This window comes from Lynx rufus, unplaced genomic scaffold (genome assembly GCF_022079265.1).
Source record: "Lynx rufus isolate CCGP_SWC_20201006 ecotype Redwood Valley unplaced genomic scaffold, mLynRuf1.p SCAF_26, whole genome shotgun sequence".
Lineage (NCBI taxonomy): Eukaryota > Metazoa > Chordata > Mammalia > Carnivora > Felidae > Lynx > Lynx rufus.
In genome coordinates, this window is record NW_025814841.1 from 1,319,668 (window position 1) to 1,344,327 (window position 24,660).

A 24,660-nucleotide genomic window follows, 5' to 3' on the forward strand; every position below is an offset into this window, starting at 1 on the left:
GCTAAAAAAAACAGATCCATTTGTGCAAAAAGATGTCTGAGTGTGCAAGCATCAAGAGGGTACAAGGTAAAGAAGGGAGGATGAGGAAGAGGAGGATAGGAGGAAGCAACTAAGGGAGGCGAGGATGGCCTGGAGGAGACGTAGAAGAATGGAGGAGGGATCAATCTTATTTAACCAGGAGCTTCACTGAAACTCAATGGTGGTCTGAATCCTGTCTGTACCAGCTCCCTTGATTATATAAGCAATAACTGCTGTCCTACGTATGAAATGATACTTGAAAACATCAGCTTTCAAAAAGGGTTTCATACATTGTTCAATCATCTCTGGCTTCATGTCTAATACTGAAGATTTTTCCATCCTTGCACATTTTTTAAATCATGAAGACTGAAAACTAGACAATTTCTCAGATTTGAACTAGTTATTTCTCAAATTTGAACTAAATGTAATGATTAAATGTTGGGCAATGCTTGGAAATTAAATCTTGTTATGACTGGTGATCAACTTCCTTGATGACTTAAAAGCTTTAGAATTTGTGATTAAAATTAAAAAGTTGTCTGAGCTGAAACTAATCATCTAAATATTTTACTTGGGCATTTTGCATATATCATGATTACCATCCCAAAATCTGTGTGCTGAACTGGAAAAATGAAATTAGATTGTTTCTAATTAAAAACATTTCTGTTTCTGTAATGAGAATTGTATACATAAATTGCCCTATAATGTGAAATAATTACTTTTGAAATTACTCAAATAAAAAGAAAAGATCCTCAACCTTTTAGCTGTGCATTATGCTCATGAATTTATTACTAATTTGAAAGAGATAATATCCTCAACATCATTAAGCCTCATGACTAAGTGGTAATATTACACATTCTGATGTTGTCACATAGTTGCTGTGATTGAGGAAAAACTAACCTAGTAATGGTAATTACTTCTTTAGAAAGGCAAAATTATAAATAAATAATAATGCAGAGCAATTTCATTTTTAAAAGTCAATAATGAATTCCATCAGCTGCATGCCATTAAAAATCAAAGAGGTTACTTACATGCATCAGATCTTTTTATAGCTTTATTCCTTCCATTTAAAAGTACAGGCCGATCCATCAATAATAATGTTATTTTGACTTGTTTGACCAAAACTTAATAAAAAAAATACAAAAACCTCCTATTTCTCTCCTCATTTCTCTGGAGCCCAGAGAACTTAAAGGAATAAAATGCTGAAGGAAAACAAATGCATTTAAGCCAAGTGTTAAGCAGATGGTGAGGACAGCCTAATGAAATGTATTACCAGTTTTTGAAACCCAGAGCAGTGGTGATAAAATATAAGCATGTGACTTGATCACTGTTATTACCTGAGCTGTGCACAATTTTTCAGTTAGGGGCAAGGTAAGACAATACGGAAACCTTATTGATAAATGACCTCCAGTGAATGCATGAAAAGAAGTCACTGATGACTTGTTATAAGTGGCCATTGTACATGAAAACAAACTCTAAATCACTATGTCTGAATCTATATCTGGGAGCAACTCCTGATAGAATTGTAGTTAGCAGCAGTACCTATAGTAAATCAGGGACAAATAATGTACATGCACCGAAAGTCTTTTAGATTCTATATTTAGATTTAGTATTTCAGCATAGTTTACCCTCTCTGGACCTCCCCTACCAAACATTCCCTTGTGAGAGGCAGTAACCAAGATTTCTATATAGCTTATCTGGATTTTGAAAATACAACACAAAGCCAGCCTTATCTGACTTTCCAAAATGACTTCTTTAAAGCTGAGAGCGCTTACACATACCTTTGCGAGGGCAGAACATTTCTGAGGTCCTCCCTTCAAATCTACTCAGCCAGCAATATGCTGCTTTCAGGAAGAGAGGACAGGGATTGTGGTTCTGGTGCTGCCCTGGGTAATACAACACTTCCTGTCTGGGAGAGTGCCCTCTCCTCCCACCCGGTGCCTGACCCCTGGTGGCAGCGTGGGAGATTCAGAAGTTTCCGTTTCTGCACACAGGAAACTGTACCCACCTTGTGACTGTGGACTTGCTCTTGGCTCATTGAATATTTTGGAAACAGTGCCAGCATGCTCCGCATAAAATGTTACTAAGTTGACCCTACAAGTCTACCATGAAATGACATAAAATAACTCCGTATCTAACTTCTGTACAGTTTCTTATCATAAGGTAAATCAATGGCATGACCACCTTTAACAAATCTCTATTATTTAGTCTTAATAGCACTGACAGGCAGTACATTTGATAAGGTGGGTACTGACCTAGCTGGTGTTTTGTACCTTTACAGGTATTTAAATGCTGTGAGCTCACTGTTCAAACGTAAGTTTCATTTTTCCCTTAGAACCTCCAACTGCATCATGATACAGTATACCTTGTATTAATATTATGCTATTATTGTTATTTCTTTCTGTGTTTTTTTTTCCCAGTTAGTACAGGAGAGAGTCCACCACAACATCCATCATGGTGCTGAACACTTAGTAATTGAATGAATGGATAGAAGTCATAATAATTCTCTCCTTGTGCCCTCTTAATCCACATTCCCTGTTAGCTCTATGGCAGCAAATGGCAGCCTCAAGAGCCTGACTTTCTCTGACTCCATGCGAATGTCTTTTAACTTCAAAATCCTGGAGAAGATTTTGGTGGATGCTTTTTTTTTTTTTTAATTCTCTCCTGTCATCATATTTCTTATGAGATCCTTCAATGCAGCTCACTGAGATACACACATATAATTCTGTATTTTATTTGGGGGTAGGAACCATGATCATAGAATGCAAAACATATCAACTCAGATCCTTGCAAGTCTAAAGATTACTGGATGCCAAGACAGTGGGCTTCAGGGGCAGTTTAAAAGATATAAAGGTCAGTAAAAACTGTGTGCAGAGTTAGGATACTGTAACGAACTAACAATGGTTATAAAGGAAGCAGAGTTCATGTTACTACCAGTTTATAAAAATGACACTCTATATCACAGCAAAGATACTAAGATTTTGTATGCAATACAGAATCTATAGCCTTGCCAAGTTCTGACAGCTCCATAATAAACTACTCATTGCCTAGTAAAGCAAACCAATGCTTTTTAGAGGGAAATGTTATAAACTGGAACTATGATTCATTTTCAAATAAAGATTTATGATGTCACATCTTTTCTATGGAACTACGTTTGTATCCACTACAAACTCTTTATTTGGCACCTTTAAGAGTTCCAGTAGTGTGGCACCTGGGTGGCTCAGTCAGTTAAGCTTCTGACTTCAGCTCAGGTCACGGTCTCATGGTTGTTCTGTTCCTGAGTTCGAGCCCCTAATTACAGTGCAACCCCTGCTTCAGATCCTCTGTCTTCCTCTCTCTGGCCCTCCCCACCTACACAGGCCCCAGGCCCGTGTGCGTGCTCTCTCTCTCAAAAATAAATAAACATTAAAAGAGAAAAGAGTTCCTGCAGTATTCTCTATGAATGCTATTCAATAAGACAACATATGGAAAACTTCTAGTAAAGTTCCTGACATTCTGCTATAACTAGGTCCTTAATAGATATTAATTTCCATTCTTTCCCTTAATGACATGGCTGGCTTAAAGTAATGCTAATGGCCACAGTGCCTTACATATGTTTAATGCTCTATCATTTACGAAGTGCTTCAGCTAATATTCTCCTGTTATATACACAACCACACTGGGAGATGCTGCTTATCCTCAAAAGTTTTGCCGAGTTAGCTACGTACAGAAAATGACAGACTGTTTCCTCGCAGCTTTAAGTGGTGAGCAAAAAGAGAGGGCAGAAGTGTTCTGAAGATGTGCTGATGTTCATCTTCAAATAATTTAGCATAGCTGCAGACTCCCAGGAAACAAGAACAGTACATAACAATAAGGAAGGAATTGGTTCTTTTTTTAAACCAGACTTCTTGTTAAAAGAACACACACACACACACACACACACACACACACACACCCTGAACAAAATATACACACATGGTTTTCAACATCTGCAGAAGATGCAAAAGAGGGTTTTGACATTTCTATACCTCATATAGATGGTAATGCTATCTATATTTGCATTATGTTTGAATATGAACAAGAAAGCTACAAAAACACACACATAGCCATATCAAACACACTTGTGAACTGGTATGTGACAGGTGCCTATATAAGCAAACATCTACATCTATATATGTGCCATATCTACACAAGATACAGATTTCCCAATGTTTTGTCATTTGCTCTTTCTTATTTGCTCTCATTAGGAATCTGATAGGAGCTAGACGTGACTCACTCATCAGTTAAGTGTAGTTGTTTCAGGGTTTTGTAAGACCAACTCAATATTTTAATTGTGTTCAGACCTGTCCATTAGGCGTCTGATGTACATAGTTTCCTATGAGTAGTACTGGTTCTTAGGCACTGCTTTCTCTTAACTGTCCATCACCTTTGGGATCCAGGTTGCTAAGAGCTCTTCTTTAAAAATACAGTAAAACCTTGACTTGTGAGTAACTTGTTCTGTGAGTGTTCCACAAGAAGAGCAAACATTTCTAATAAATTTTAACTTATGATGCTGAATGTCACATGATCACAACTGAGCCAATGGTTCTCTCTCTCTCTCTGTCTTGCTGAGGGATTGTGGGTGATTGTCTCCCATTCTCAGATGCTCTGTCTCAGGCTGTGGTGTTTGGCAGAAATCAGTGATTTTTCAGAACGTTGGAAGGTGCCCACAACTGGCACTAGTGTGTTTTTGTCACTTCAAAGCCCCTATGGACAGTCCTTTGCTTTTCCAGACAACAGTAAGCTTAGGAATGCTCTGCTTCATTCTAGGTCATTGGATAGGTTCCTTCTTAAAGTTGCACAAAAAAAAAAAAAAAAAAAAGAAAGAAAGAAAGAAATATTCCATTGAGTCAATAGGCAGCAGTGATTCCATTAGTGATAGTGCAAGTTGTCCTACACAATAACCCTCCTCTTTCTTGTCTGCTTCACACCAGCCATGAAGGTTTTCAAAGGTAAGTGCAGGTTAATTTATTTTTCTTTATATTTTGTATTTTCTTTATTATTGTGTATTACAGTATTGTAACCATTTTTATATGAATATTTTGGGGTTGTAGAATGAATCATCTGAGTTTCCACTATTTCTTATGGGGAAATTCGCTTTGATAAGTAAGTGCTTTGGATTATAAGCATGTTTCCAGAACAAGTTATGTTCAGAAACCAAGGTTTTAATCTATTTTTATGGGGCACCTGGGTGGCTCAGTTGGTTGAGCGTCCAACTCTTGATTTCAGCTCAGGTCATGATCTCATGGTTCATCATGGTTCATGGGATTGAGACCCACATTACTCTCTCTCTCTTTCTAAAATAAATAATACCTATAATATAATATATATTATTTATTTTATTACATTAATTTTATTTATATTATATATGTAATGTTTATCTATTTATTTGAGAGAGAGGGAACACACAAGCAGGGAAGAAGGACAGAGGGAGAGGGAGAGGGAGAGGGAGAGAGAATCCCAAGAAGGCTCTATACTGAGCGGTAGCTCAATCCGATGACCCTGGGACCATGACCTGAGCTGAAATCAAGAGTCAGATGCTCAACTGACTGAGCCACCCAGGATCCCCTATTCTAGATTATTTTTCTAGCTTAGTTTTTAATTTATTTTCCTGGTTTACATTTCTTTAATGTTTATTTATTTGGGGGGGGGGCAGAGAGAGAGGGAGACAGGATCCAAAGCATGTTCTGCCCTCTCAGCACAGAGCCCAACGCAGGGCTCCAACTCAGAAACCTTGAGATCATGACCTGAGCCGAAGTCAGAGGCTTAATCAACTGAACCACCCAGGCGCCCCTTTCCTAGTTTACCTTTTTTTTCTTTATATTATATCTGTTATTACAGAATGTAGATTAATGAATTTATGGTAATGTGACTTATTTTATTTTTTGAAAGTATTTTTAAAATTTTATTATGGTAAGAACATTTAGCATAAGATATACCCTCTTAAAATAAATTTAAGTGTACCATACATTATTGTTGACTATGATAATGTGAGTTTAAATTCCTAAGTGTGTTGGTTTATTTTTATGATATGGATAAATCTGCTTGATTACATCATCAGAGTTTGTTCAAATTGAGCTTTTTTTTTTTTGAAGTTGGTAGAGAAAAGACCCTTGACTAAAGGAAGATCTATGATAAAAACTCTTTCCAAGACTTGGGTAATTTTGGAATCGTGTGATCTTTCTATTTATAGATGTTAATTGTTGGCAGGTAGGATTATAAAAGTACTTTTGCTAATATCACATTACAATGCCAAGGATACAATCTTAACCTGAGATGTGAATTTTACTGGTAGTGCGCACCCTTTTCAAAATGCACTCTGCAGAAGACCAGTAAGAGCACTTCCCCTCTCAGGTGAAGTACTGAATGGGAAAAAACGGGGTCACGATGCTGAATGATGAATGGTGTCAGTTCTCAACTAAGATTCTCAAGGGGATGGATGAAGCAGAGGTGATTTCCCCTGGTCCGTAGAAACCCTCTAGCTTCTCTAGGAGAAAGGTTGCTTGTCAAGTATTTAACAAATTTTTTTCTTAACGGAGGGAGTGTTTCAAAGAGATTTTGAACTGCTTATAGCAGCACTTACCGTTGGATACATAAAGGGTATTTTAAGTGTTAAGCTTCATGGAAAAGAAATGCCTCACGAAACTGCTGTAAGTTTAACATTCATAAAAGAGCTTTTACTAAAGCAAATCGGGTAGCCTGTAAAAAAACTTAATGTGGTTTACTGAACAACTACATGTTTGAGGCAAGCCTGTTCTAAACACTGAGGTTACAGTGCAAATGCAGCCATCTGTTACACACAGCCTTTTATTTATCATTATTATTTTTTTTATGTTTATTGTTGAGAGAGAAAGAGAGACAGAGTGTGAGAGGGGGAATGGCAGAGAGAGAGGGGGACACAGAATTCGAAGCAGGTTCCAGGCTCTGAGCTGTCAGCACAGAGCCCGACATGGGGCTGGAACTCACAAACCGTGACATCGTGACCTGAGCTGAAGTCTGACACCTAATCAACTGAGCCACCTCGGCACCCCTACACACAGCCTTTTAAATTCTCTTCCTTGTGCACATACTTTATGACTAAAGAAAAAAATAAAGTCTCTTACAGTTCTGTGCTTTTGGGAAACATGTCACATATTAAGCAGGGAGCAAATTTTCCATTCTGTTCCTCCCTCCTGTTACATTGCTCAGCAGTCTGCACTCAGTAGTCAGCATCCCTCCCGCGTTCTCTGGGCTACATCAGCTAACGCAAGCTTTGCAGAGTGATGAACAGTTAAGGCTCTGGAGCCAGTCTTCCTGGGCTCAAATCTCTGGTTCTCTACTTTCCAGACATGAGGCCTGGGGTAAATTATCAACCTCTCTGCCTCTCAGTTTTATCATCTGTGAAACCAGGATTTTAATAGTTCCTAACTCATAGGGCTGCTATCAGGATTAAATGACTTAATACATACATGGTACATAGAACAGTACTTGGCCTATAGTAAGTACCCAATAAATGCTAGCTTGTTAAATTATCATGAAGAGACAGCTATAAAAGCATGTGTAGAAATCTCACATATTGCCTGCCACGTCAAGACAAGCCATGTTTGTACAACATTTTTTATAATGCAGAAATTGATTAGGATGAACTCTTCAAAACAAAGCTCGAACAAACAAACAAGCAAAAAAGCAGAATCAAACCTGTAAATACAAAGAACAAACATGATGGCCCAAGGGGTGGGGGTGGGAGACAGGCAAAATTGGTGAAGGGCAGTGGGAGCTACAGGCTTCCAGTATGGAATAAATAAGTCACAGGAATAAACAGTGCAGCACAGGGAATATAGTCGATGGTATTGCAATCGTGTTGCACAGTGACAGATGGTAGCTACACTTGTGAGCACAGCATATATAGAGAGTTGTTGAATCACTATGTTACATACCTGAAATTGGAAGATCATGTGTGACCTGTATTCAACATTAAAAAAAAATATCTTCTCTTTTCGGGCACCTGGGTGATTCAGTCAGTTAAGTGTCTGACTCTTCCTTTCAGCTCAGGTCACGATCTTGCCGTTTGTGAGATCGAGCCCCGCAAAGGGCTCTGTGCTGACAGCAAGGAGCCTGCTTTGGATTTTCTCACTCCCTCTCTCTGATCCTCCCCCATGCTTGCTCTCTCTCCCTCTCTGGATCAAAACAAATAAATATACATTAAAAAAGATTTTCTCTTTAAAATTTATTTTATTTCATATTTTTTATGTTTTATTTTAATTTTTTTAAAAATTTTACTTCCATTAGAGTTAACATAGAGTGTTCTATCACTTTCAGGTATACAACCTGATACCTGTGTTGATTCAACAATTCTATACATTACTTGTGTTCATCATAAAAATTAAGTCTCAATGCCTTTCACCTATTTCACCCATCCCCCCACCATCTCCCCTCTGGTAACCACCAGTTGTTTATCGTTAAGAGTTTGTTTTTTGGTTTGTCTCTCTCTCTTTTTTTTTTTTTCTTTGTTCCTTTTTTGATTGTTTGTTTCTCTCTCTCTGTCTTTTTTCCCCCAAGGAGTTTATTTCGGCCAACCTGGGGACAGGGAGGCTCTGCATCTAAAAATATGTGTTGGGCCTCTTGGCGGTGCAGCATGGCTTGTGCTGGGGACGCAGGACCCAGTGGGGCAGCGGGAACTCGATCTTGGAGTCCCGGAACTGCTGGGCTGAGGGCTGGTGGCACTTGCTGGCTGCGATCTCCTCCACCTTCATGACCTGGATCCAGTGAGCCCGGCGCGGTGTGGAGCGCCCGCCCGTGTCTCAGTAGCGCTGGGTGACAGCGCCTGCCGCGGTCGGGTCCCGGTACTGCCGGTATAGGTTGCGGGCGCCCCTGCCGGAGTCAGAGCACAGCCAGGTGCTGAAGTTCCTCACCCTCAAGGGGGATTTCTCATTTCTCAAACACCTGTCCACAGTCCACGAAGACTTCATCTTCAGCTGAGACACAAAGTACCAGAAGCGGGACTCGGTGACAACATGATCAGGTGCAAAGATTCGCATGTAATAGAGGGGTGGAGTGCGGCATTTGGGGGTGGGCAGGAGGCACCCCACTACCTTGTATTCTCCCAGTGTGCCCAAGGCCTTCAGGGCGCTCTCTCTGCTCTGGCTGCCACCCAAGAAAGGAAGTTCTTGTTTTAGTGTCTTAAATTCCATATATGAGTGAGATCCTACGGTATGTCTTTCTCTGACTTATTTCAGTTAGCATTACACCTTCCAGATCCATCCATGTCGTTGCAAATGTCAAGGTTTCATTTTTTTTATGGCTAAGTAGTATTCCATATCTTTCTCCATTCATCTATGGATGGACGTTTAGGTTGCTTCCACATCTTGGCTACTGTAAATAATGTTGCAGTAAACATGGAGGTGCAAATGTCTTTTCAAATTAGTGTTTCCATAATCTAAAAAAAAGCTTTTCTGGTCTGATTTGGAAAATGAAAAATTATCATGAGAAGAGATAAAGAAAGGAAATAAAAGAAAAAATGCAGATCATCGTGATGAATGAGTTTTAAGCTTGATTTCAAGATCCTACAATAAAGTCTACAGAAGAAAATGAATGGTTACATGCATAAGAAGCTATATAGTACATGAAGATTATTATATCCTAAAAGAATTATGTTAAAGTTAACGTCTGATTAAAATAGTTATATCAATCAATGGTGCTGTGGAGACTGCCTAATAGCATATATTTTTAACTTTTTACTTTGTAAATTATAATTATTAATTATAAAATATGAAGAGTGTGCCTTGAATATACTGTTTTCATTTCCATATGATGTTCTGCCCCATTTTGTCTTCTACCCTTACTTATTTATATTTATTTTACATGAACTTGAAAAGGGTATGCTTATCAGAAAGATTTTTCAGCAAAAGGAAGACAATCTTTAGGACTATGGACATCAAGAAGGGGAAACAACAAAGATCAAGAAGAATAAAATGAGAAAGAAAAATGATGAATTGATTAGAAACTGATGAAGAAGAAAATAAAATGGAATAGATATTTTAGAAAATAATTCAAGCTGTTTTAGTCATGTAAGTCAATCCTGGAAAAAAGTCAGTTCTCTTGAAAAAAACAGAATGACCTTTTTTGTTGTTTGCATTTTTTTTAACCATACAGAGGTATATAAATTAAAATTATATTATATTTGGTCTATGTGCCTAGACCATGTGCCTAGAAACTGACATAAAAACTGGAATTTATTATTTTATTTTATTATTATTATTTTAAACTTATTTATTTAAATTCAAGTTAGTTAACATACAGTGTAGTATTGGTTTAGGGAGTAGAACCCAGTGATTCACCACTTACATACACACCCAGTGCTCATCCCAACAAGTGCTCTCCTTAATTCCGATCACCTATGAAGCCCATCCCTCCAACTACTTCCCCTCCAGCAACCCTCAGTTTGTTCTCTGTATTTAAGAGTCTCTTATGGTTTGCCTCCTTCTGTTTTTATCTTATTTTTCCTTCCCTTCCCCTACGTTCATCTGTTGTGTTTCTTAAATTCCACATATGAGTGAAATCATATGATATTTGCCTTTCTCTGACTGACTTATTTTGCTTAGCATAACACACTCTGGCTCCATCCACATTGTTGCAAATCAAGATTTCATTTTTTTTATTACCAAGTAGTATTCCATTGTACATATGTACCACGTCTTCTTTATCCATTCATAAGTTGAGATAGTGTGGCATCGAGTTACTTTACTTATTAAAACAATGTATTACACTTCCTGACAAAAGTCACTGCTTTAGTACAAAAGCAAAATACTCTCCATCACTACCTAAAGGCTAGAAAGGATCCTAGATAGCAGCTTAGTTAATTTTGGAACAGTCATTTGGAACAATGAATGGGGAGGGGAGGAGGCAAAGAGAAGAGACTGGGGTGTCCAGGCTGTTTGACTAGTGATGCTAGTTCACGCAGGACAAAGGTTTTACTCCTCCTGCTGTCATCTTTCTGACACCACACTTTCAGTTCTCTGGGGTCTATCCAATTCGGGGTCAGTAATCTTCAGGGCAACATCTTTGCACTTGGGAGACTCCTTCACCTTGTCCTTGGTCCTCAATATCCCTTCTTCCCCACAAAATGCAGTCCAGTTTGTGTTCTCAGTCTAAGTACAAAATCATGAGGACAACTGAAATCGATACCCAGACTAAATTAGACCTGGCAGAGTGGATTCACTGCTCACAGAGTGGATCATAGGATCCAGACCTAAGAACTCCCTTCCTTCCTTATCCTCTTGCTAACTGAGTATAATAATACACATAGGCCTCTTGGCTGTTCCTTGAACACCAAGCATACTCCTGGCCTAAGGCCTTCACACTTGAAATTCCCCTTTTCTTAGAATGTTCTTCCAAGACATTAGCCTGACTTTGCTTCACCATTATATTAAATCCCTGTTCATATACTTCTTCACTAGAGAGGTCTTCCCTGATTACAGTACCCAAGGAAACACCCCCTTGTACACTTTTCTTTCATGACACTTACCACTGACATTATACATTTATATGCTTCTGAATAACCACCCCCACTAGAATTTAAACTCTAAGAATGTTCCTTGCTATATCCTCACATCCAAAACAGCCTCTAGAACACTGTAGGAGGCCAGTAAGTATGTGTCCAATGACCCAACCAGAAGTTGCCAGACACAGAAGTTGCTGTGGAAAACCATATTGACTGAATGAATATGTACACACCTGATGCGAGTTTCAAAAACATATTCATAATAATCCAATTTTTTGTTATTTTAAGGGTTGATTCTAACTTTTGATTTGATCAGACTTAGAGTGTCATGAATGTTTCCTTGTGTTGGTGGAGGAGATGTGGTAAGGGAAATGGAGGAAAGGATCTAGTTTGGTACCAGAAACAATGAAGAAATTCAGGTTAAAGGGAGACCTTGTAAAACCAATTGTGGAAAGGTTAATTTTGAATTATCTGTGAAATGTCCTAATGGATATGGTTAGTAAACACTTGAATTTATAGGTCTATTGTTAATTATAATCTTCTTGGATGGAAATCTAGATTCACGCATCATTTGCTCATCTATGTAAATTAACATTGCTTAGGACAAAGGTATGCTCATTATTCTTTACATAGATTCAACCACTGTAATATTTTATCCCATTTCTTTTACATTTGTGTTTTCTTTCTCTCCATGATATGTAAATATATATATGTATACATCATATATATATATATTTATATTTATATACACACACACAGTGTATATACTTGCTGAACCATTTGAGGGTAAGTTACATGCATCATGGTCCTGTGTCCCTAAATACTTAGGTATACTTCCTATGACTATGGATGAATATGCATATTTTTTAATAACCATAGAGTTGTTTTCAACCTCAATTTCACATTGACATAATACTTTTATATGACCCATTGTCAGTATTCCAATTTTGAATAATGACCCAATAATAACTCCAGACAGCATTTTTAATTCTCAAGTTTAAGGTCAATTTCTTCTGCTATGCTTAGCTTTCACAATTACACAAAAATCTAAGAACAACATCTAGTAGTTAATTTTGTTTGCATTTTCCTACCTATAAAAGAATAAGATTTGAAAGGATACTTCCTTACATTACTGAAGTCTATTTCTTGCAGCTTTTTACATTCTAAGGTTCCATACTAAAAAAAAAAAGGGGGGGGCAGGGGAGCCACCATGTGAATAGAAAAGAGTTGCCCAAACTGACCTCTCTATAGTATTTGCTTTGATACTTTTTTAAATGAGCAATAAAGCTTCTTAATGTCCCAGATAGCATTCTTCCTATCATTAAGATCACCTAGTTTGAGTTACATTATTTGTTTTTCTCTCTTTAAGAAAGTAACTGATCAGGAAAGGATGAAGAGTAGTGGTGGAGGGGAACAAAGTCTGTTCATAAAGTATTGTTTGTGATTAAGCATGTGTTCATAAAGTATTGTTCGATACTTTAAGAAGTATCGAAGTCAGCTAGAGCTAATTCACTAGGTTGTCAGTAAAAGTTCAGAGTAGGACAACATAAACCATCAGCATTCCAAACCTAACATGAACAGAGTGGCACAATGGAGGCTTTATTTATAGGAATCCTTTCGCACCCACTTACAAAGTTGCTAAACTGGTTTCTATTTCCTTTGTGGGTGTTTTGGTAAAAGAAGAAAAGCATGTTTTGGCTTGTCACTGAGAGTTGATCTCTAATGGAAAGGGAACAGATTTATCAGGATTATTTAACTTCAGAAGAGCCTTAACATGGGTAAAACCCATGCACACATGGACAAATAACTTCCTTCTCACACCATCCGTTTTTTTTTTTCCGGATGTAAGAAATGCACCTGGATTTATCTGCAAGCCATGTCAATGGCAGAGGTTTAACAAGTCCTAGATCTTCAAGAAAAAACAAAAACAAAACCAAAAACACACCAGCAGTCCTTAACTGCCTACAGAAACCACCACCAGCATGAGCACACATATGTTTGTCATGAGGCTACTGGAAGATTTGCTGCTAAAATACATGGACTTGAGCAAGCCTTAACAAAACAGATGCCTTAAAAACAAAGTCAAATGGGAGGGCTCCAGTGTAGTGGTAGAAGTAGGGGCTTCGAAATCAGATACATCAGAGTTTGAATTCTCTCTCTGCCGCTTACTGTGTAGTTTTGGCTGAATTATATTCAAAGCTTTCTAACCTCCAATTGCCTCACTAATTAAAAAGTAGAAATAACATCTACCTGCTAGGGCATTAAATTAGGGTTAAATGAGATATTGCATGTGAAATGTCTAAATACAATGTCTATCAAATGGTAGGTGCTTAAAAATAATTCCTTGAGCCCTTCAGTATGTTGACAAAAATGGATTTAATACAAAGTGGGATTGATTTAAGGCCAAAGGTATGGAAAGGAGGGACCTGAGGCTTCCTGGGGGTATTGGCACATATCAGTGAAGGGAGGAAAACACGAGACAATTAGGAGGCTCTACCTATAGTCCTGACAAAGGTACAAGAAGCTTGAACTTGGATGGCACTTGTAAGAGTGCTACGGAGCACAAGGGCGGCAGAGCCTAATTGAAGTCCTAACAACAGAAGCTGCATGCAAGCTAATGGATAAGGAGTACAAGGGGGGCAGGTGTTTTTGTCTACATGCCAGAAAGAGGAGCGCTGCCCTTGCAACCAGCAGGGAGGAAGGATGGTTTGAGTCAAAGGCAGTCATTTGAATTCCGGAGATATTTCAGGGACACACAGAATATTCAGGAGGAGGTTCCCAGCTCAAGCTGGACATGTGGTCCCTTAATCTTGACAGAAAGGTTAGCATTCAAGTTCTACTTTGGGAGAGTCAGCTGCATAGAGGTGAGTTGATACCATAGCAGACGATATCCTCAAGAAAGAAGTGTGAAGAGAGAACAAGAATGCTGTAGACCACGTGTATTTAGGTCAGATGTAACAACACTCTTCTTTTTTTTTTTTTCAGCTTTAAAGGCAGAGTGCCAAAACTACTGTTTGTAAAGGGTTTTGAAATGGAGTGAGGAGGGCTTTGTACTTATCTGGTTTCTGGGACATTGGTCAGCTGGCATCTTGTTGAACAACAGAAACCATTCAGAGAGGGTTTCTTCCTTTTGGAGGGGTAAGAATGGCAAAAACCGATACAGCTCCTGTGGGTTGATTTAGTGGCAGGTATTCTGGTATGGTAGGCAGAACAAATGACCCTACACGTGTCCTTGTCCTAATCCCTGGAACCTGTGAACATGTTCCCTTCCGAGGCAAGGAGGAATTCAGCTTGCAGATGGGATTAAGGGTTGCTAATTAGTTGGCCTTGAGATAGGAAATTATCCTGATGGGACCGAAGTAATCACAGGTGTCCTCATAAGTAGAAAAGGGAGACTGGAGAGTCTGTGGCTGAGTGATGTGATGTGAGAAAGACTTGACTGGCCACTGCTGGCTTTGAACATGGCAGGGGGCCTCTACAAGCTAGAAAAGGCAAGAAAATGGATCCTTCCCTAGAGTCTCCAGAAAGAAAAGCAGCCCCACCTACCCACATAGCTTTATGAGAAGCGTTTTGCACTTCAGATCACCAAAGCTATAAAATTTTAAATTTGTGTTGTTTTTAGCCACTCATATTTTTGTAATTTGTTACAACTGCAACAGGAAACTAGTAGATCTGCTAAATACTTTATATGCCATATCTGAGGCAGGACCTATTATTATCCCCATTTTATGAAAAAAATGGAGGCTTAGGGCAGTTGTCTTCTGCTGTGATACCAAAGCCCATGCTCTTAACCACTATTTTCTCACCCTTCCAATTTTCCCAAAAGTCTAGAGAGGTCCCTCAAATTACCATCTTTCTTTCTTAGAAAGTTCCTTAATAGAGTTCTACTCAAAGATACTTATGTCATGACATCAGGGGACAAGAATGGATTATAATCACACATAATAAAAACAATATGAGTATTTACTTGTTAGGATGACTACTTTGTAATGGTTGCTTTCAACCAGGAAGGAAAAAGGGCCTTATTGCAAATAACTAATTTCCATTCCTCGAAGCTTAGTGTTTATGTCCTTTCAACCCAAATGAGAAGTAGGAGATAAGATTTAAGGTTTTTAGGAAGCTCTTGTTCACAACATTAAATCCTAGCTATTTCTGTCCTCGCTCCTCCCCTACAGAAGGTGGTTGGCTCAATTACAGCAGGCTATTAGGCAAGCCTAGGCTGAGTCTTGTTGGAGAAGGAAGAGCTTCTGACCCATACAAATAGACCTGAGACAGAAACCAGATTAGCAATGTCAAAAGCCAGCCACACCTCGCCCTTATGTTTTAATTCCTGTAGTTTTAATTTTGATAAATAATTTTTAAAGTTTTAGTTTTCAAATGTAAAATATGACAGTTTGTGTCTTTATGAATTGTACAGTGAGCTCTTCTAAAAGCTTGCCTTCCCTAGGGAAATCTTTTCCTCACACCCTTTCAGCGCAAAGGGATGATTTTACCCTCGTGCAAATTAAAAGCCCCAGGATCTCACCTTCTTCAGCTTGTAAGATTTCCAGAAATCTATGCCAAAGAGAACATTATGTAGTGTCTGCTCTACTAGCTGATTATAATTTGATGTGCCTTTTTACCCAGAATGACATCCTGTGACCTCAAATCCTTTGTGCAAAGAGATGCATGAATCATACACGTACACGTGTACATGGGCCACACAAACATGCTCACATGCTTATGCACATACAGAAGCAGCTTAAAGCATTTCTGAAACACTTCCTTCTTGGTATAATCCTCCCGCACATTACATAAACTTTTTGAGAACCACTCTGTGAGAATAAACAAGGAAAACTTATATAGCAATTATCAAAGAGTAGACATGTCTTCTACGTTATTGCAAATAGCTGTACAAGCATTTCTTAATCAGCTGTGTGCTGGAAAGGCAATTGACAGTGTTAGTAAAACTCTTCCTCTTTTCTCTTTGTCCTTGGTTTAAAATCATGCAATCCAACACTTCAGTAAATAAAGCAACGGAGTTTTTTTACTGCTTCAATTTCTGCAACTATTCCCAGAAAACAAATGGATGAGTTCATAAGCATGATTTCTCATGCTGCAAGTCTTGAACAATGCCCACAGAATTTTATAGAAAGCTAAAAGCTAATATCGAATTTGGTGGTTATCAACAATACTGTACATGACAGAAAAGGAAAAGGTGGTGGCATCTAAGCATTTTTAAAATTCATGTAAATATGCACATTTGTCCCACTAATTACATATTTTGTGTTCCCTGTTACAAGATGGTACAAAACCGTGAGCATAGGGAATAAGTTTTATACTCTCTCCATTACGAGCAATGCTTTGTCCTCACATAGCCATATTTTCCCTGTTTTTGTAGTTCTTGGCTATTAACAGCCTATTTTTTCAAATAACTTGGTAGTCCACGACTGTGGAACACAGCAAACCTTCAGGAAGACAGTGAATTCAGGAAGAAAAGCACAAAAACAGGAGTCAAATATTTGGCTCAGAAACTAATTAGTTGCAAAACCTTAGGTCTTTTAAATGAAATTTAGTAAATCCTTTCCTGTTCTACCACCTATTTTAGCAATATAATTAACCAAAATAATAAGATCAAGTATTGATCAGCACCATCTGTAATTCAGAATAATTATATTCCATTTGGAATGACCAGTGATAATGTGACCACATGGAATACCAGCTTACACAAGGGTGATTTTTAAGTCAACAAGGAAGAGCTAAGAAACATGTATTGCCAAATTTATGATTGAAAAAAATCATTAAGTCTTCCATACACATGGTATGCATGGTTTGGTGTATGCACCACATGTGGAAAAGTGCATAAGCACAATCAAGTATTGTTTAAGGAAGAACAAAAGGAAAGTCTATATGCAGATGTTTGGACACTCAAACCACATTGCATTTAAGATAACTATGAAACCTTAGTGGTGAATGGGATATGGATGAGGAATTACAAAGTGTTTCTGTTTGTTTGTTGGTATACTCACCTTTTTAATTATGTTATTCATAGTAAGCTCTATAATGTTAGATTTACTTATTGTGAGGGTTAGATGACAATAATGGCGGCACATTCTATACTTTATATGAGGTTTGAGTCTGAGTAAGTTCAAGGTGATATGATTTCACTGCAGCTACAGGTGCACGTCTAGGGATGTCATCCAAGTTTAACATTTTCTACTTGTTGAAGAGATAGGCCTATGTTGGCATATTTGTCTTCATGACCCTTTCCTCGGGCTGATTATACTATGAGGTCCCACCTGACACTTGACTCAAGGGTTGCTCTTCCATAGGCAGACAGTCTGGGCAATCAGAACTAAGAGATAAATTCTGAAAATCAAAGACTATGTAGAGTTAGGGCCTAATTGAAGTCATAACAACAGAAGTCACATGCAAGTTAATGGATAAGGAAAGAAACTAGTCTATAAAGGAGAATGGAAAAGACTGGGAGAGAAATGTGAAAATGAGAGACCTTGGGGAAGCAGAGAAAGAGAGAGACAACCTTGACTCCTGACTTTCTAGGACCAAGTCCTGTCTCCATGAAGCTGTGGGTGTTGATGCTTGCCCAATCATTATCATCTCTATCTTTTTTTAAATATGACTGGGTCAGTTTTAATTTCTTGTGACTCAGCCTTGACTTGAAAGAACACTACTACATAAACAGTATGAAACACACTGTGGGGAAATTTATATATATATATATATATATATATATATATATATATATATATATATATATTTTTTTTTGTTTGTTTGTTTGTTTGTTTGTTTGTTTGACCCTTACTAAAGCTCTGAAAGAATATTACTCCTAGGTGCCTAGGTGGCTCAGAGGTTAAGCGTCCAACTTCAGCTCAGGTCATGATCTAATGGTTCACAAGTCTGAGTCCCATGTCAGGCTCTGTGATGACAGCTCAGAGCCTGGAACCTGCTTGGGATTCTGTGTCTCCCTCTCTCTCTGCTCCTCCCCCACTCGTGCTCTGTCTCTCTCTCAAAAATAAATAAAAAATTTAAAAAAATATTTAAAAAAATCACTCCTACTTTATAGACAATGAAAAGGAAAAAGGAAGGTTTTGTTCAACATTGTAGAACTTGTGTCCAACTGTAGGATTTTCAACTCAGGACTGTCCATCTCCATTATGCCACACAACCATCACCATTACACCCAAAGATAGTTTCTTCTCAGTAGCTGATCAGGTTCCTCCACAATCATAAATGCTTTCGTTTGCCTGGAATACCTGGAACCATGCCCAGAATTCCCATAGTGGTCATGCTTCCTTACTCAATAACGCTACGGAACCTAAGCTGATGTTAGAGGTCTTAGCCTTCACCCCAATTTTGTAAATCTGATGGTTCTGCATACAGGGATTGGGCATAATGGGTAAGTGAATCTTTCTGAAAGCAGGGCTATTTCAAAGAATCCTAGGTGAAAGAGTTCCAACTAACTTTTAAGTACACTGAGGGTAAGACCATGTTTGTGCCTGGCACATAACAGGAATTCAAATATCTAGAATGTGCTGGGTAAATTTTATGTGTTCACTTGGCTAGGTGATATGTCCAGCTGTTTAGTCAAATACCAATCACTATGTAGCTGTGAAGGCAATTTTCATGTTATTAACATTTAAATCTGTGGATGTTGAGCAAATTGAGTTAAGCTCCATTAATGTGGATGAGTCTTAACCAATTAGTTGAAGGTCGTAAAAGACAAGACTGAGATTTTCTGAAGAAGAAGGAATTAAGGCTCAAGACTGGGACACAGAAACCTTTCCAGCTTGCCTGTCCTGTCCTGTCCTGTCCTGTCCTGCAGAATTAAGACCAAAGACTGCAACATCAATTCTAACCTGAATTTCCAGCCTGCCAGCTTGCCCAACAGATTTCTGGTGTGCCAGCTCTCACACTGCATGAACCATTTTTTTTTTAAATAAATATCAATGGAGACAGAGAGAAAGAGAGAGAAAGATTATATATATTTTATGCATTATATGTTTTATATGTACACATATATAAAACATAATGCATATAAATAATACACTATTATTTTATATTATGTTACTATTACGTTAATCAATATATTAATATCGTAACATACATTTCCCATGGTTCTGTTTCTCTGGAAGACCCTGACTAATATTTAAGGTTTGCTGAGCTTGTTGGAGTGGACACACTGGATTCAGGAGAGGCTAAAGAGGAAAATATAATTTCAAATTTGTAGCCAGTCCTTTGTAAAGGTGAAGGTGGAGTACCTGAGTAGATGGCACTGTCCTAAGATCCCAGAATATCTTAGTGAGTTATTCAGTACAAACCTAGGGCCAGAGCCTAGGCTGGGATGGGGGGGTGAAGAGCTCAACAGCTGTTCGACCTTCCCAGTTCCCAGACGTGTTAGAGAGTTGGAAGCCAGATGAGGGTTATTAGAACAGGCTGCAGAAGAAAAGCAAAGGGCCCAGCAATGTGTCAAGAGGACTGAGTCTGAAAAAGAAATCCCCTGTAGTGAGGAATTGTGGGTAATTCCCTAGGAACAGTGGTGACTGATACTGAATCTGATACTGAATACTCTTTCCTTTTTTTTGCAGAAATCACTTTCACCATGTCTTCTCTTCCACTCTCCTACATCCAATAAAGTGTCACTCTTAATGTCGTTTTAGTTGTGCTTTGAGGGGCCAAAGGAAGAACGTGGGGTCTCCAGTTTGAAGCAAAGTGGGCCAGTGAGCAAGGTTGTGTACCCGGCAAGTCCAGTTAAGAGGGATGAGCAATGATTAGAAGTGATAATGGCAGAGAAGCAAGTTGCACATAGTCTGATTCAGTGACAGCTATTCTTGAAAGCAGTGGATGTTCAATTGTTTATACTTGGAAGAAAAACAGTTTAGATAAGATAGAAGGCTAAGGGTTACAAGTAATACCTGAGAGTAAGCATTAGGATAAGATAATCCTGAGGTTAAACCCTACCCCACTGTTGACCAAAGGGTGATCTTGGGCAAGCTCTCTCTCTGACCTGTTTCCTCATTTAGAGAATTGGGCAACTTAAAAAAAAAAAAATCTTTAAAATCTTCAACAAGATAGTACACGTAAAGCACATAGCAGACTACCCGGCACATAGAAAAATACTCAAACAGTAGACATTATTATTAACAAAGAGACAACTGTAGGTCTTTTAATATGGTTTGCAAATGCCATTTAAGAACTCACATTTGTCCTTGACGCTCAGCTGTGACAGGACTTTCCCTCTGAAAGCCAAGCTTTCTATCTTCACAGCATTCTGACTTCACCAACAGGAAGTCACAGTCCTTTTGAATTTGTTTTTCCCTGATCCATTTTTAAAAAGGTGTTCGAAAACATATTTAAAAGATGGCTTGGGTTTTTACAAAAGTGTAATTGTTGGTTTGAGGTCAAGTGTTATGACATACAATTAGTACACTGTATAAGCCTGGTTTTTCAAAATTTTTCTATTTAATCCCTGCAAATGTTTCAGTTACTCTTGTTCTTCATTTTTTTTAATGTTTATTTTTGAGGGAGGGAGAGACAGAGACAGAGAGACAGAGAGACAGAGTGTCAGTGGGAGACGGGCAGAGAGGGAGGGAGACACAGAATCGGAAGCAGGCTCCAGGCTCTGAGCTGTCAGCACAGAGCCCGATGTGGGGCTCGAGCTCACAGACCGCGAGATAATGACCTGAGCCCAAGTCTGACGCTTAACTGACTGAGCCACCCAGGTGTCCCTCTCCTGTTCTTGACTTTTAAAGTAATTTCAAGGCCTTTTTTTGTAAGACATTTTAAAGCACTTTTTAATTAAAATTTAAAGTTCTGTTAAAGTTTTAATTGTTAGAGAAGACTACATATTCAATATTAAACATCTGGGCAATACAAAAAAGTAATAAAATAACAACCACCCATCCTAAGCCCATCACCCACGGGGAACCATTATTAAACAACATACAACCTAATACACTGAACACCTTTTTAGTTGACAATTCTTGAGATATACTGCAGAGATTTTAACCGATAAGTTTAGCTCAGAAGGATGATAGTATTATCTACCATATACCATTTTAAAAATGTAGTTAAATAGGATGAAAAACGTTAGCCATTTTTTGTTCTTCCTTTTGTATGTAGAAAAACTATATAAAAAGTTTTTTACACTCTGTTTGGAAGCTAATTTGATGATAAGGACACATCAAGACTTCCTGATTTTAGATATAATTTGGGGAAATATATCAGAAAAAATTCCCATATTTTCATAAAGGATGACTGCCTTAATGGCGTCAGTCTATCTCCTCCTGGTGCTTACTAATGACAGACCCTGACTCCAGTCACATGCTGTTAGAATAGAGTGAGGGGGGCCAGGTGAGGCAGGAAAGAACCAAAGAAAGCAAAATCAAAGACTGCAGCATACCTTCATGACACACAGGCTGTGAAAAATTAATAGAGAAATGGATTTTTTTCACCTTTAAATTGGCAAAGATGCTTTTAAAGTAATAATACTCAGTGGTGAAAGTGAGGTCAACTTCTCATATACTATTAGAAGGAATGTAAATTGGTCCTAGCTTTCTAGAAGATGATTTAATACAGTTGAATTTATAAGACCATAAGAATGTTCATGCCCATCAGACCCAGTAACTCCAGTTCTGGTGATTTACTCTAAATACGAGAATCATAAAGACAAATACCATATGATTTCACTCATACGTGGAATTTAAGAAACAAAATGAGCAAAGGGAAAAAAAAGAGAGAGAGACAAACCAAGACACAGACTCTTAAAATATTTTTTATGTTTATTTTTGAGAGAGACAGACAGAGAGACAGAGACAGAGACAGAGCATGAGTGGGGGAGGGGCAGAGAGAGAGGGAAACACAGAATCCGAAGCAGGCTCCAGGCTCTGAGCTGTCAGCACAGAGCCCGAGATGGGTCTCAAACTTATGAACAGTGAGATCCTGACCTGAGCCAAAGTCAGAGGTGCCCCCCGGACACTTGACTATAGTGAATAAACTGATGGTTATACCAGAATGGAAATGGATGGAGGCACAGGGAAAATAGGTGATGAGAATTAATCACTTGTCATGATAAGCACCGCTATGGAATTGTTGAATCACTATATTGTATACCTGCAACTAACATAACAGTGTATGTTAAGTCTACCGGGATTAAAATAAATTAAAAAAAGAATATTCACAGGGCGCCTGGGTGGCTCAGTCAGTTGGGCGGCCGACTTCAGCTCAGGTCATGATCTCACAGTTCATGAGTCTGTGGGTTCAAGCCCCGCGTCGGCTCTGTGCTGACAGCTCAGAGTCTAGAGCCTGCTTCGAATTCTGTCTCTCTCTCTCTCTCTCTCTGCACCTCCCCCCGACACCTCTCTCTCTCTCAAAAGTAAATAAACATTAAAAAAAATTAAAAAAAAAGATTATTCACTAGGAAATCCTTCATAGACATGAAAAGAATAAATCAGTTTAACCATACATAATAGAGGAATAAGGGACTTGCCAGAAAGATTAATATACAGTGGAATATTATGCAATCACTAAAATTCATATTTTTACTGTTAAGTCGATAAAAAGTAAAATGAACTGTACTATCATCTTAATTTTAAGACAAAAAATCATATTACATATATACATGCATATATATATATGCAAATATACATGTTATATTTATATAACTACCAACTTGGTGAAATAGAATATTTCTAAAATTGAACACCATCTTCTGACCCCACCCTGTAGGCCAAAATGTCCCTCCTCTATTCTTTCAAGATTTAGTAAATGGCACTACCATCCACTCATTTGCTCATGCCAAAATCCTAAGAACCATTCTTCCTTATTTCTTTTATCCTCTAAATCCTATTTATCAGCAAGTCCTGCTTCACTTCCAAATTTATTTAAAATCTGTCTACTTCCTTCTGTCTCTACTGCCAGCATCCTACTCCAAGCTGCCCTTATCTTTTGCTTGGATTATGACAGTGACTCTAAATGGTTTCCCTGGTGTCCTTCAGATTATTCATAAAGAAGATCATATCATTCCCCTTGTATTAAATTGTTATTGCTGTGTAACAAATTACTCTAAATGTAGCAGCTTAAAAACAACACAAATTTGGGGCGCCTGGGTGGCTCAGTTGGTTAAATGACCAACTTCGGCTCAGGTCAGGATCTCGCAGTTTGTGAGTTTGAGCTCCATGTCGGGCTCTGTGCTGACAGCTCAGAGCCTGGAGCCTACTTCAGATTCTGTGTTTCACCCTTTCTCTACTCCTCCCCTGCTCACGCTCTGTGTCTCTCTGTCTCTCAATAATAAATAACATTAAGAAAATTAAAAAAAAAACACAAATTTATTATTTCACAGTTTATTACAAATTATTGTTATTATTTTGGATCAGGAGTCCAGGCATAGCTTTGTTGGGTTCTCTATTCAAGAGCTCACCAGGCTGAAGTCAAGGTGTTGGCTGGGGCCACTAGTCTCCTCTGAGCTTCTTCCAAGTTCATTGGTTGTTGTCAGAATTCAATTCCTTGCAGTTGTAGGGCTGGGGTCTTTAGCAACTAGAGACTATGTACTGTCCCCTGCCACATGGGCCTTTCCACACAGAAGTCTGCTTTTTAGAGCCAACAGGAAAGCGTATTTGCTTTATCTGAATATGTCTGACTTCTGTTGGGATCTCTAGACCCTCTTTTAAAGGGCTCACATGATTGGGCCAGACCTACCCAGAATAATCTCCCTCTGAAATAACTTAAAATCAACTGATTAGGGACCTTAATTACATTTCCAAAAATCCTTTCATTTTTGCCATGCACTATAATCATGGGAGTGATAGGTCTTCAAATTCATATTCATATTCCTGCCCATGCTCATGGAATGGGAAAAAGTGTACAGGGATGTCTACTAGAGGATGAGAGTCTTGGGAGCTTGTATGGATTGCATGAATTCATATGTTGAAACCCTTACTCTGTTGGGATAGTATAAGAAGGTGGGGCTTGGGACGTCATTAGGGTTAGATTAGGTCATGAGGGTAGAGATTCCCAAGATGGGGTCAGTGTCCTTATATGGGAAGGACCAGCACTCTCTCTCTGCCATGTGAGGATGTAACAGGAAGGCAGCCCTTTGCAAACTAGGAAGAGTGCCTTCCTCAGACACCAGATCTGCTGGCACCTTGAGCTTG

General features: G+C 38.5%; 1 protein-coding gene and 1 pseudogene across 2 annotated transcripts in view; both read right to left on the reverse strand.

Moving 5' to 3' along the window:
- Positions 1–24,660, reverse strand: part of OXR1 (oxidation resistance 1) — a 367,305-nt gene that overhangs the window by 119,923 nt on the left and 222,722 nt on the right. The gene's annotated exons all lie outside the window — the stretch shown is intronic.
- On the reverse strand, positions 8,577–9,203 carry LOC124519027 (60S ribosomal protein L18a-like; annotated as a pseudogene).